The sequence below is a fragment of the Scylla paramamosain genome, chromosome 39 (genome assembly GCF_035594125.1).
Source record: "Scylla paramamosain isolate STU-SP2022 chromosome 39, ASM3559412v1, whole genome shotgun sequence".
NCBI lineage: Eukaryota > Metazoa > Arthropoda > Malacostraca > Decapoda > Portunidae > Scylla > Scylla paramamosain.
In genome coordinates, this window is record NC_087189.1 from 2762501 (window position 1) to 2772500 (window position 10000).

The 10000-nt window shown below is 41.7% G+C and overlaps 1 protein-coding gene and 2 long non-coding RNA genes across 4 annotated transcripts in view; 2 read left to right on the forward strand and 1 right to left on the reverse strand.

Moving 5' to 3' along the window:
* Positions 1–2163, forward strand: part of LOC135092336 (glucose-6-phosphate 1-dehydrogenase-like) — a 13287-nt gene extending 11124 nt beyond the window's left edge. Inside the window, exon 6 of the mRNA XM_063990793.1 lies at positions 1–2163. This exon is cut by the window's left edge and continues 858 nt beyond it. The gene's annotated coding sequence lies outside the window, so the exon portion shown is untranslated.
* A 577-nt stretch (positions 2164–2740) lies between these two features.
* On the forward strand, positions 2741–7224 carry LOC135092339 (uncharacterized). Its single transcript, XR_010262819.1, has 3 exons — positions 2741–4550; positions 5966–6082; positions 6196–7224. It is a non-coding gene; the product is annotated as an uncharacterized LOC135092339 (long non-coding RNA).
* Positions 6667–10000, reverse strand: part of LOC135092338 (uncharacterized) — a 15024-nt gene continuing 11690 nt past the window's right edge. Inside the window, exons 2-7 of one of the 2 annotated variants that reach the window (XR_010262818.1) lie at positions 8896–9050; positions 8612–8761; positions 7599–7667; positions 7359–7487; positions 7059–7089; positions 6667–6892 (exon numbers count right to left, since the gene is read on the reverse strand). This is a non-coding gene — a long non-coding RNA (uncharacterized LOC135092338). The remainder of the gene's footprint in view (positions 6893–7058; positions 7090–7358; positions 7488–7598; positions 7668–8611; positions 8762–8895; positions 9051–10000) is intronic. The other variant, XR_010262817.1, reaches the window with a different exon arrangement.

Below are 10000 nucleotides of genomic sequence, written 5' to 3' on the forward strand. Positions count from 1 at the left end.
CTCACTCCGTCCCTTATAGTCGCCTACTACAGCACACAGGGGATAAAATAGTTGTAGTTTTCTTCCCTGACTGCTGAGTGTGTGCCAGACTGTCCCCCTTCTGATGAGAGAATCCTTTAATCCTTCATCTGTCAGTTATAACCCCAGTGAGAGTTAGCCAGGAGTAGGTAGAATACAAGGCAGTTTGATAGCAAGACCTGACAGATCTCTTTAAAACCCTGTCTATCTATTTGACACCTCAGTGAAAGAGTTAGCTGACTGTAGGTAGAATATAACGCAGTTTGATAGCAAGACTTGACAGGATCCTTCACAGTGTGACAGATACAGGCCTGGAAGGGAAGGGTATTTATCTGTCAGCTCTGGTCAATACCTACTGTGGCTATTGTAGTTCACTTCCACAGTAGTCTCAGTGTGTGTGGCAATGTCAGACTCGTGGTAACATTAGTGTCCTGTCGGGCATTCAGTTCGTTGCCTCATGTGGGTTCCTGTAGTTCAGTTTCTCAGCATTTCCATGATGCTATAAAGGTTCCAGGTTCTCAGCCAAGCAACATAAGAAAGGTGCTCTTTGTGCTTCATTCCTGTATAGTGACTTAACTAGTGACATTCCCTTTTGTTTTCCACCAGATAGTAAAAAAAAGAAATTTAGTTAGATGTAAGTGTTCTCAGTGAAGCAACACAGTAAGGGTGCTGTCTGTGCTACAGTGCCTTGTGCTACATTCCTTAGTGTGTTTATACTGACCTAACCATTGACATTCCATCTTGTTTTCCACTAGAGACAAAGAAAAGTTATATTAGTTTGTTATAAGTGGATAAATCTGAAATGAGGATGTTTTATGTAACATTCCAGCAATATTTCTGCAGCAATGTGACTATGGAGGGAGAAGAGAGGAAGAGAGGCAAGTAGGTTGGATAAAGAAATGTTTAGTTAGTTTGATAGATGAGAATAGAAGAGTTGCCTCTATATTAATGTGACATTGGAGTTATTTTCTGTTAGAGAAGAGAGAATAATATGTAGGTTGAAAACAAGAAATATTTAGTTTCTCAATGGAAAAGAATTACTGTATCAGAATGTGTTTCCCGCAGCTGCTGCCAGATGAAGAATTAACGCCAATTCATTTAGTATTTAAAGCATAGCCGGTGGATCAAAGTCCTGAAATAAATATGATATCATGCATTTATAACACTGAAAATTGATTATTAAAAAGAAATGGGTCTACTCATCCTCTCCTAATGATTACTGGAGTACAGAATATTGAATTGTTCTCATTACCTTGAATGTTATGCATCAGCTGAGTCGGTCTTGAAGGAAAGGAATTCATGTTATTTATTCAATATTTATGCACCGTGATGTATTTGCAGTGTTGTGTCACCCGATGTATATTTAAAATGTTTATATTCCTGCACTCACTTTATTGCTGGAACTTGATGCTGTGGTGGTGGGGCTAAATGTGTGTGTGTGTGTGTGTGTGTGCACGCGCTCAATTTTGACATAATAACAGTTGAAAGGAGTTGAAACCAAGCTTGATACAATGGTGGTTGAGCTAAGTGTGTGTGTGTGTGTGTGTGTGTGTGTGTGTGTGTGTGTGTGTGTGTGTGTGTGTGATATAAGAACACAAGAAAATAAGGGTTGATGCAGGAAGCGTGGCAGTCCCTGTAGGAAACATGCCTACCTGTTTCCACCCATCATGTGTGTGAAGTGTTCTCAGCTTTGACAGAGTAACAGTGTTTGCAAGGAGTTGAAATCAAACCTTTAATAGAGACATCAGTTTGGTGTTGAGTGTCACACCACTTAGTGTCTTTGCAGGGCTGTAAGGGGCACCCAAGGCCTCTCATTAACCTGATGTTTGGGCTTCCCTTATATTCTAGGGCTGAGTTATAATAATATCTGTCCTCGACTTGTGTTATGATGCAAGGGCAGATGGAGGAGCAAAGACTGTGTTTAACTATTTACATTTTTGCAGGATTGAATTGAGGACATTGTTTAACATGTAGTAACAAATTATTATGTTTTCTATTTTATGTATAATGTTTACACACACACGCACATACACACACACTCTAAGTTTCCAAGTTGTATCACAAAACCCAATATTTCATTTGACATTCCTTGCATAGCTTTTAGTTTATCACAAAGAACAAGATTAAACTCTGCATTCCTTTACATTCCTTGCTTAGTTCTTAGTTATCCTATAGAGTAGAAAGAAACAAGAACTATGTGTGTTAAATCACCACTTTGATCTTCATGTTACTGAGAGTGCTGAGATGGAGGGAGGGAAGGAAGACAAGGGTGAGGTGTTGAAAAAAATATATGTATTTTTAGACAAGATGTAAGACTTAAAAGGTTGTAAACAATCTTTTATACTTTGTTCAGTGTAGTTTTGTCAGTGTATTGTTGTATCCTGTGTGTCTTGTTCTCTGCACAAATGCTCTCTGAGACGAGTGGTTTCCAGGGAGGTACAATCTATGTCACAAGTGTAATGTAGTTTTTTTTTTTTTTTTTTTTTTTTTTTTTTTTTTTTTTTTTTTTTTTTTTTTTTTGGGGTGTGTGTGTGGGGAGTCACATTTAGATTTTGCCATTCCAGCTATACTTGTCTTCTGTCTGTCTGTCTATTGATTCATCCATCCTTCTATCACTATTTGTTTATTTGTTTAATATATTTATTTGCCTATGTGTGTGTGTGTGTGTGTGTGTACCTGTCTCTATATCTAATTATATATATATATATATATATATATATATATATATATATATATATATATATATATATATATATATATATATATATATATATATATATATATATATATACCTATCTGTATCTGTCTATCAATCTATCCATCCATTTATCTATATCTATCTTTCTACCTACTTACCTTCCTACCTACCTATCCATTTATCTATCTATCTCTAACCATCCCCTATCTCTCTGACCTAATCTGACCCATCCCAAGTGTGACAGAAGGGCAAATCAACACGTGGCTCTGTTGCTGCAATCTTTCCATAGTTTTGTTGAATTTGGGGAATGAGGAGCATGACAAGGTAGTCTTTTCCTGAACTGTGGTCGTTCTTGTGATGTTACTGGGCCCTGGGCCACCTCCAGATATTCTTTACTGAGGCAGGGATAGAGAGAATTATTCCAGAGGTCCTAACGGTTCACAATATGCAAGAATTTTGTGTGATTTTTTCTTCATAAAATGTTCATCTCATTTTTGAAGTACCCAAGTTGTGATTTTATTTGGTTTCTTAATAAAGATGAGACAAAAAGAGGTTTAGAAAGGTATTGCTAAATTATGGCATCTTCATATAAGTTTATTCTATCTATCCATCTATCTCTGTACCAGGCTGGCAATCCCTCACGGGGTAGCCCAGATAAAGAACTATGCACTCACATTCACACACATCATCCACACTCTTTGGTCAGCCTCTGGTAGAAAGAGTCTCGTGGCCCTCCCTGCTACACCCCAGAGCGTTTGTGTAAAAAGTTCTGAAGTTCATGTGGATGATTTTAGCTTCATTCTTCACGTGCGGCAGTTACAGTCATTATGTTGTGAATTACTCCAACAAGCAATCAGTTCATGTTGTTAGGTTCATATTTAGACTGATACGAGAGGCAGTGATGTTCATAAGACCATTTGTACGTGAATAACCACAAGTTCAGGAAATTCGTGTTTTTTTCTTCCTGAAACTAGCAATTCTTCAGTCTTGATCAGTCTAAAACAACTGCGTAGATCAATCCATGCATTTCCATCCTTGATTCTCACAGATTTGCGTATATTTGATATGGAATTTCACTTATTCAACTGTAATAAGCTGTAGATGTCTTGATTACCGACCGAAAGAGCTATTTTCTTCATTATCCTCCTTATCAACGTAAGACAACAATTAAACTCAGTCCATACCCTTCCATCCTTGATTCTCGCAGATTTGTGTATAATTTGGTATGAAATTTCACTTGTAGAAATGTAGTAAGCTATACATGTGTTAATCACTATAACTGAACGAGCGTGACTTCACAAGATTCGAGCAGACCACGTAAACAAGCACATTCTGAAACCTTTCTGCGCCGCACCTCCACCGCTTTCAAAAGGCTCTATTTAAGTGATGCAAGTTTTTATTTATTTTTTTTTAACGGTTCTAGTGACAGATTAACACGATTTCTATATAATTAATAGGATAAACTTTCTTATGAGCCCGGCTAATCATCTCTGTGGCCTTGGAAAACAGTCGTGGTGATCGAAAGGCCAAAGCGTTTCAGAATACACGCCTTGTAAGTGGAAGCGAATCTATTTCATCTAAGACAAGTATCCCCGTACACTCACATCGATCTCTTACAAAATAACATCCTTCTCGCGGAAGATTTCGCACTACAGAAACTTACAGATGTGCGGTGAATCGTAGAGGTGCTGTAAGTGAAGCAGTTTAGATGAGACTCGAGCCAAATGAACCTCGGGTAGAGAGAGGAGGAAGCAGGATGGCCGGGACGCCGGCTCGGTTCCCTTCCAGAGACTGGCGTGGGAAGACGCACTCTTCTGGGCGTTCTGAGTAACCGGTAAGTTCTCCCCCAGGTGTTCATTGCTTTCCTAAGGGAGTGTAGCCCTGCCCAAGGTGTTTAAGGCCTTCCTCGGGTGTTCATCTTGCTATACACTCTTCTTTATGGCTTGGGTGGATGTTTTCGGATGCAACATGGCCATATTTTCACTTTTGCACCGCACCTCTACTACATTACAAAGGCTCTACTTGAGGTTACAAGGGGTTTTAAGGGTGTTTTTTTTTTTTTTTTATGGTTCTTGTGACATTAACAATATATCTACATCATTATCAGGAGAAATACTTTTGAGAACAGTTTGGCATCTCGGTGGCCTTGAAAATTAGTCGCAGTGAGAGCAAAGCGTTTCTGAGCTCGGGAATGTGGCAGGTTTACTGAAATACCCACGATCACTTTCAAAGGCCACAGATTAGTTGGATTCTCAAGACTTTCTCCTTTTAGTAATGTATAAATCTTGTAAATCTGTCACCATAAGTAAAAAGACCCTTAAAAACTCGTAACTTCAACTATATAGCCTTTTGAAAGTAGTGGAGGTGCAGCGCGGAAGTTGTAGGCGCCCTGTGGTGGGACGAGATGAGCTGGGCGTGAGGGGTGTAGGACGATTTGGCCACGGATGATTTGCCCACGGACAATTTGGCCACGGGATGTCACCGTAGGACGTTTTGGCCACGGGAACTTCCCAAGGTGGACGTTTTGGCCATGAAACATATTTACTGTAATATATATATTATATTTTGTATTATTTACATATTTTCACAATTATTATTAATATTCGTATTTATTACCTAACCTAACCTAACAGAACAGATTAGAGAACTTTTTTGGATAATAAAACAGACTAAAGATTTTTTCCTTTACTTAATAAGCAAGCTACTAAGTGCAATAGATTCCTAGTATTTTCTCCCGTGGCCAAAATGTCCTACCCACCGTGGCCAAAACGTCCTAGGGTGACATCCCGTGGCCAAATCGTCCGTGGCCAAATTGTCCGGATTCCGGGCGTGAGAGGACACAGGGCCCGCATTGCTTCTGCCCCACGTCACTGCGCCGCTCCATACGCCTGCCAGCGGATGAGGGTCGAGAGTGGCGTGCTTCAGTGTGCATCTTTTCGGTGAGTGTTGAATGTATGTGTAGCAATGAGTGGTGAATGTGGCGTGGCGTGGTTTGTGGTGGGTGACGGGACGCGGTTTGGGCGTTTTTTTTTTTTTTTTTCGTTGTGAATGTGATTAACTATAGTACTTTGTGGTGTGCCTTTAATCTAGCTAGCCTATGTATTAATTTCTTTGGATCTGATGCAAGTGTGTGTGGTTCAGTGATAGATGGGCAGGACAAATTGACTGATTCGCTGCCAGATGTAACTGTGTGCTTGTTAGAGTTCACCGTTGCTTCAAATGTAACTACCTAATTTGGATTATCTTCAGTTCTCGAGGTTGTGTGGACGTCCACGTGACTGCTGGGAGAGGGCGTGGCATCACCCAGCGTCCCCCTTGAGATTCATTTGTAAACGACTCCTTCACCTGGCTCTACTTGAACTAACTGCGTGAGTGAAGTGGTGTTCAGCTGTTAAACATAGCTTGCTTGTTAGGTGTAGCTATAAATGCTCATTAACTAGTTAAAATGGAACAGCGGGTAATTCTGGTGTTTTTAACAGATGGTGTGCCTCCCTGGGACGGCGAACGAGCTGCGGAGATCTCGGCTGTCTGGAGCGGGCGGCGTGTCACATGCTGCTCACCACACCCCTTCCTTTCACCTCGTGGAATGTTGGTCTCGGAGTAAGCGGTTCCATGTGGCTTAACAAGTGGTGGGCGTGGGGAGTGATCCCGACGCGGCGCTGAGGGTGAGGTCACGTTGGGCTCCTCTTACTCGGGACAAGGCACTCCTCCACGCACAGGGCTGGTCACGCCGTCCGCTTGTGTCAGATGAAAAATACTAGGTGAGGGAGGACAGATGACCGAAGAAGAAACGAAGACTTGAGTGAGGAGAGAAGAGGACCGGGAAAGACAGCAAGAACTACTACTACCGAGCGAAGAAGAGGACCGAAGTACAAACAAACCGCATCTACGCTTTAGGCCACGTTTGTTTTAACAGACAGGAGTGGCATTTTATTATTGTATAAGGAGTACGAGTGTGGTGTTTTATTATTTTGTGTTATATACACGCCATTCAATTATATCGATGGTGCAGTTCACCTCCAGAGGCACCTTAATTCTATATGCACAATAGTCCGGGAGTAAGTATCTTCGTTCAACGCCGCTGCCATGTCCCGGGAAGAAAGAAGTGTCTCTCGTTCAGTACCTCACTTTTCTAAGTCATAAGTGAGAAGCAGCCGGCAGTAAGGATGCGTCCATCTGGAAACAAATATATAATATATAATAAGCTAACATAGAACTCGCTGACGGAGGTTGTCATAAGTTAGACTGAACAAGCAACTAAACCAGGTGAAGTCTGTGAAAATCCAGTTTCTTACTATCACTGCAGAACGCGCCTTAAATAGCCACCACAATCTTCCCTTACCGTTTAGGCAGGTCCCCGCCACTCCGTCCACCTGCAAAAATAATGATAGGAGTCAGTCTACCTTCACTGACCAAATAGTTTTAGTAAATAAAACTCACTTTTAGACACTACTACTCCTACCTTCACTGACCAAATAGTTTTAGTAAATAAAACTCACTTTTAGACATTACTAAGACAAAAAAAAAAAAAACTGGCTAAACAAAACCCAAGGTGCTTTACGTATAAACCAAACATACGGAAAAAATTTCGACTACCTTTTCTATAAATATACCTTTCGAATAAGTGATAGATACTACTCACGTTATTACGAAACACGTGACAGTCGCGTCCACAGCCCCGCGCCTCCAAGCCAGTCATTCAACCAGCCAGCAGAGGTCTCCATCACACGCCGGGCTGCAGATTCACTAGCAGGGATCTTTGGTCGTGTACCTGCAAAATACACTGTCTATATTACCAACACCTTTACATAATTTTCACAGCATGATCGCTCACTCGCCACGCAGCACAACACAACCCGCAACAACAGAAGCTTTCACTCACCATGTTACCAGTTTGTCCAGTGTCTTTTCTTGTCTGGAGTGTTGTGATCAGCGCCGCAACTTCACCCATCTATAAAACAAGAAAATACTGTCTTCACTAACAAATAAATCACAAATGCCTATATCCTTGAGCACATTGCACTACACGAAATGGAGCCAGTGATGAGATGCCTTCAATCACGACCATCAGAGTGACGTTCGTCTATAAAACAGTCTATAAAACAATCTGAAATTCTAACACTGTCCTCATTACACCATAACTAAACAGGGAAACGAATCATTCATACGTCAACTATGAACACCTTGCACTGCACGAAACCAAAGGTAGGGATATGATGCGCCTTCACTAAGACTTAGACACACCCAAAGCGCCGTTCATCTAAAAATATAAGTAAATGAAATAAATAAATAAACCAACACTTTCCTCAGACTGAACCACAATCACGCCAATTTTGAACTTCCACGTAACAAACCATGCGAGGTGGTGGTGATGAGAGGGACTCGGTACCACAGCAAATAAAACACGTGGCAGAATATTCGAATGCCAGCACCAGAAGGGAGAACTCTAGTACTTGCATGGCAGATAAGAAGATGGGAAGAAGGGAGGGACAAAGAAAACGGCTACCACGGCTAGTTTATATGCGTGACGAGGCTGCAGAGAAATGCTTTATCTATTGCTGTCTTTCACCTCATTCTTTTCACCCCATATTTTCCTCTATATTGTTCTTCTTTACTTCTCACACTTTCCGTTCCGGGAGAAGGGCACAGAAACCTGACAGCTTCCTCCGCTACTGTTTGTGTGCGTGCGTGATGGACGAGGCGGGGAGGGAAAGGGGCAGAGGTTTGACAGCTACCGCCGCTCCTGTGTGCGCGCGGGACGAGGCTGGGAAGGGGAGGGGCAGAGGTTTGACAGCTAATACCCACTACTCATCGTTTTAAGATCCACTGCACACGAAAACCAATCACCTTTCACGTCCATTACCAACAAGCCATACACACACGGAATTAACTTACGTGTAATACCAGGACGCATTTCTTTGTTCCTCCAGCCATTTCATGAAAGGTGGCGGTGAGGGGGAAGGGGGGGTATCACTGCTGCCATTACGTGACACCACCAACACCTCCACCGCCACCGCTATCTCGGTCCCTCAAAATAGCGGTGATCTGAAATATTTTTGGCTTGTGGTTAAGTTGGGATAAGATTAATTCAGTTCATTGTTTTCATAGCCAATCATTTCATTGTGCGGATCATGGATACAACAACAACAACAAACAATACTAAGTTCCTTTCACAATACCTGTAAATTCAAGTAGTAATTGCCAGATAGACTCACCATGCCTGCAGCGGAGACATCTAACGCTATGTGCTTCCTTCACCGTTTCTCTCTCTGCACTGGCGACGGGAACTCCGGGATGACACGAAGCCAGCCGGTCACTGCTTCGAATCGCCAAACTGAAGCAGACAAATGGATCTCAGTATCTTTTTCTTGGTGTGTCTTGGAGTTTTGTACCTTGTGTGGGGATTATCGTACTTCTGTGACTTTCTGGACATGCTTAGAAGGTCGCATAGGTTGAGTTTCATGTTGTTTGTTTATTGTAAAAGGTTGGTTTCATTGTCTCGAATCCCTGAACACTTTATTTATTTATTTTTTTTCTGGTCGTTTGTTAATGCCGTTTTTTTTTATTATTTCTCTCTCTCTCTCTTCTTCATCTCTTTCTTTTTTTCCATTATTCCTTGTTTGTTTCTTCCACTCTCTCTAAATCTCTCTTTCTCTCTGTTCTCTATCTTCCTGTCTGTCTCTCTGTCTGTCGTTTTCAAATCACTTGTTAAATGCAGTTGTTGCCTTGTCTCTATTTCTCCTTCCTTCCTTCCTTTTTTGTGTCTTTCTTCCTCTCTCTCTTTCTATCTGTTTTTCTCGGTCTTTCTGTCTGTCTGTCTGCATATCTCTTCCAGTTTAATAATAGTACAAACATTCATTATTTCCATTTCTTCCTTCTTTCTTTTCTTTCTCTCTTTCCGTCTATCTGTTTGCCTATCCGTCGAGAGAGAGAGAGAGAGAGAGAGAGAGAGAGAGAGAGAGAGAGAGAGAGAGAGAGAGAGAGAGAGAGAGCATGATGCAACATAACCCTTTTCTAAAACTCTTCACCTTGTCTAACATACTGTCCTATCACTCTCTATCAGTCTGACACTCACTGCACTGACACACACACACACACACACACACGCACACTCACTCGTCACTCATTACACGTCAGTCAACCCTCCCTTCAGTGCACCTGCTCCCTTACTCCCTCCTCCACCCCCCCCTTGTCTCCTGCAGCACACACCTGACTACGTTACTAAGGTGGTTTGCTGTGTCACGTTGCTCTGATAGGAAAAAATGAAAGACTGCAGGTTGGTGG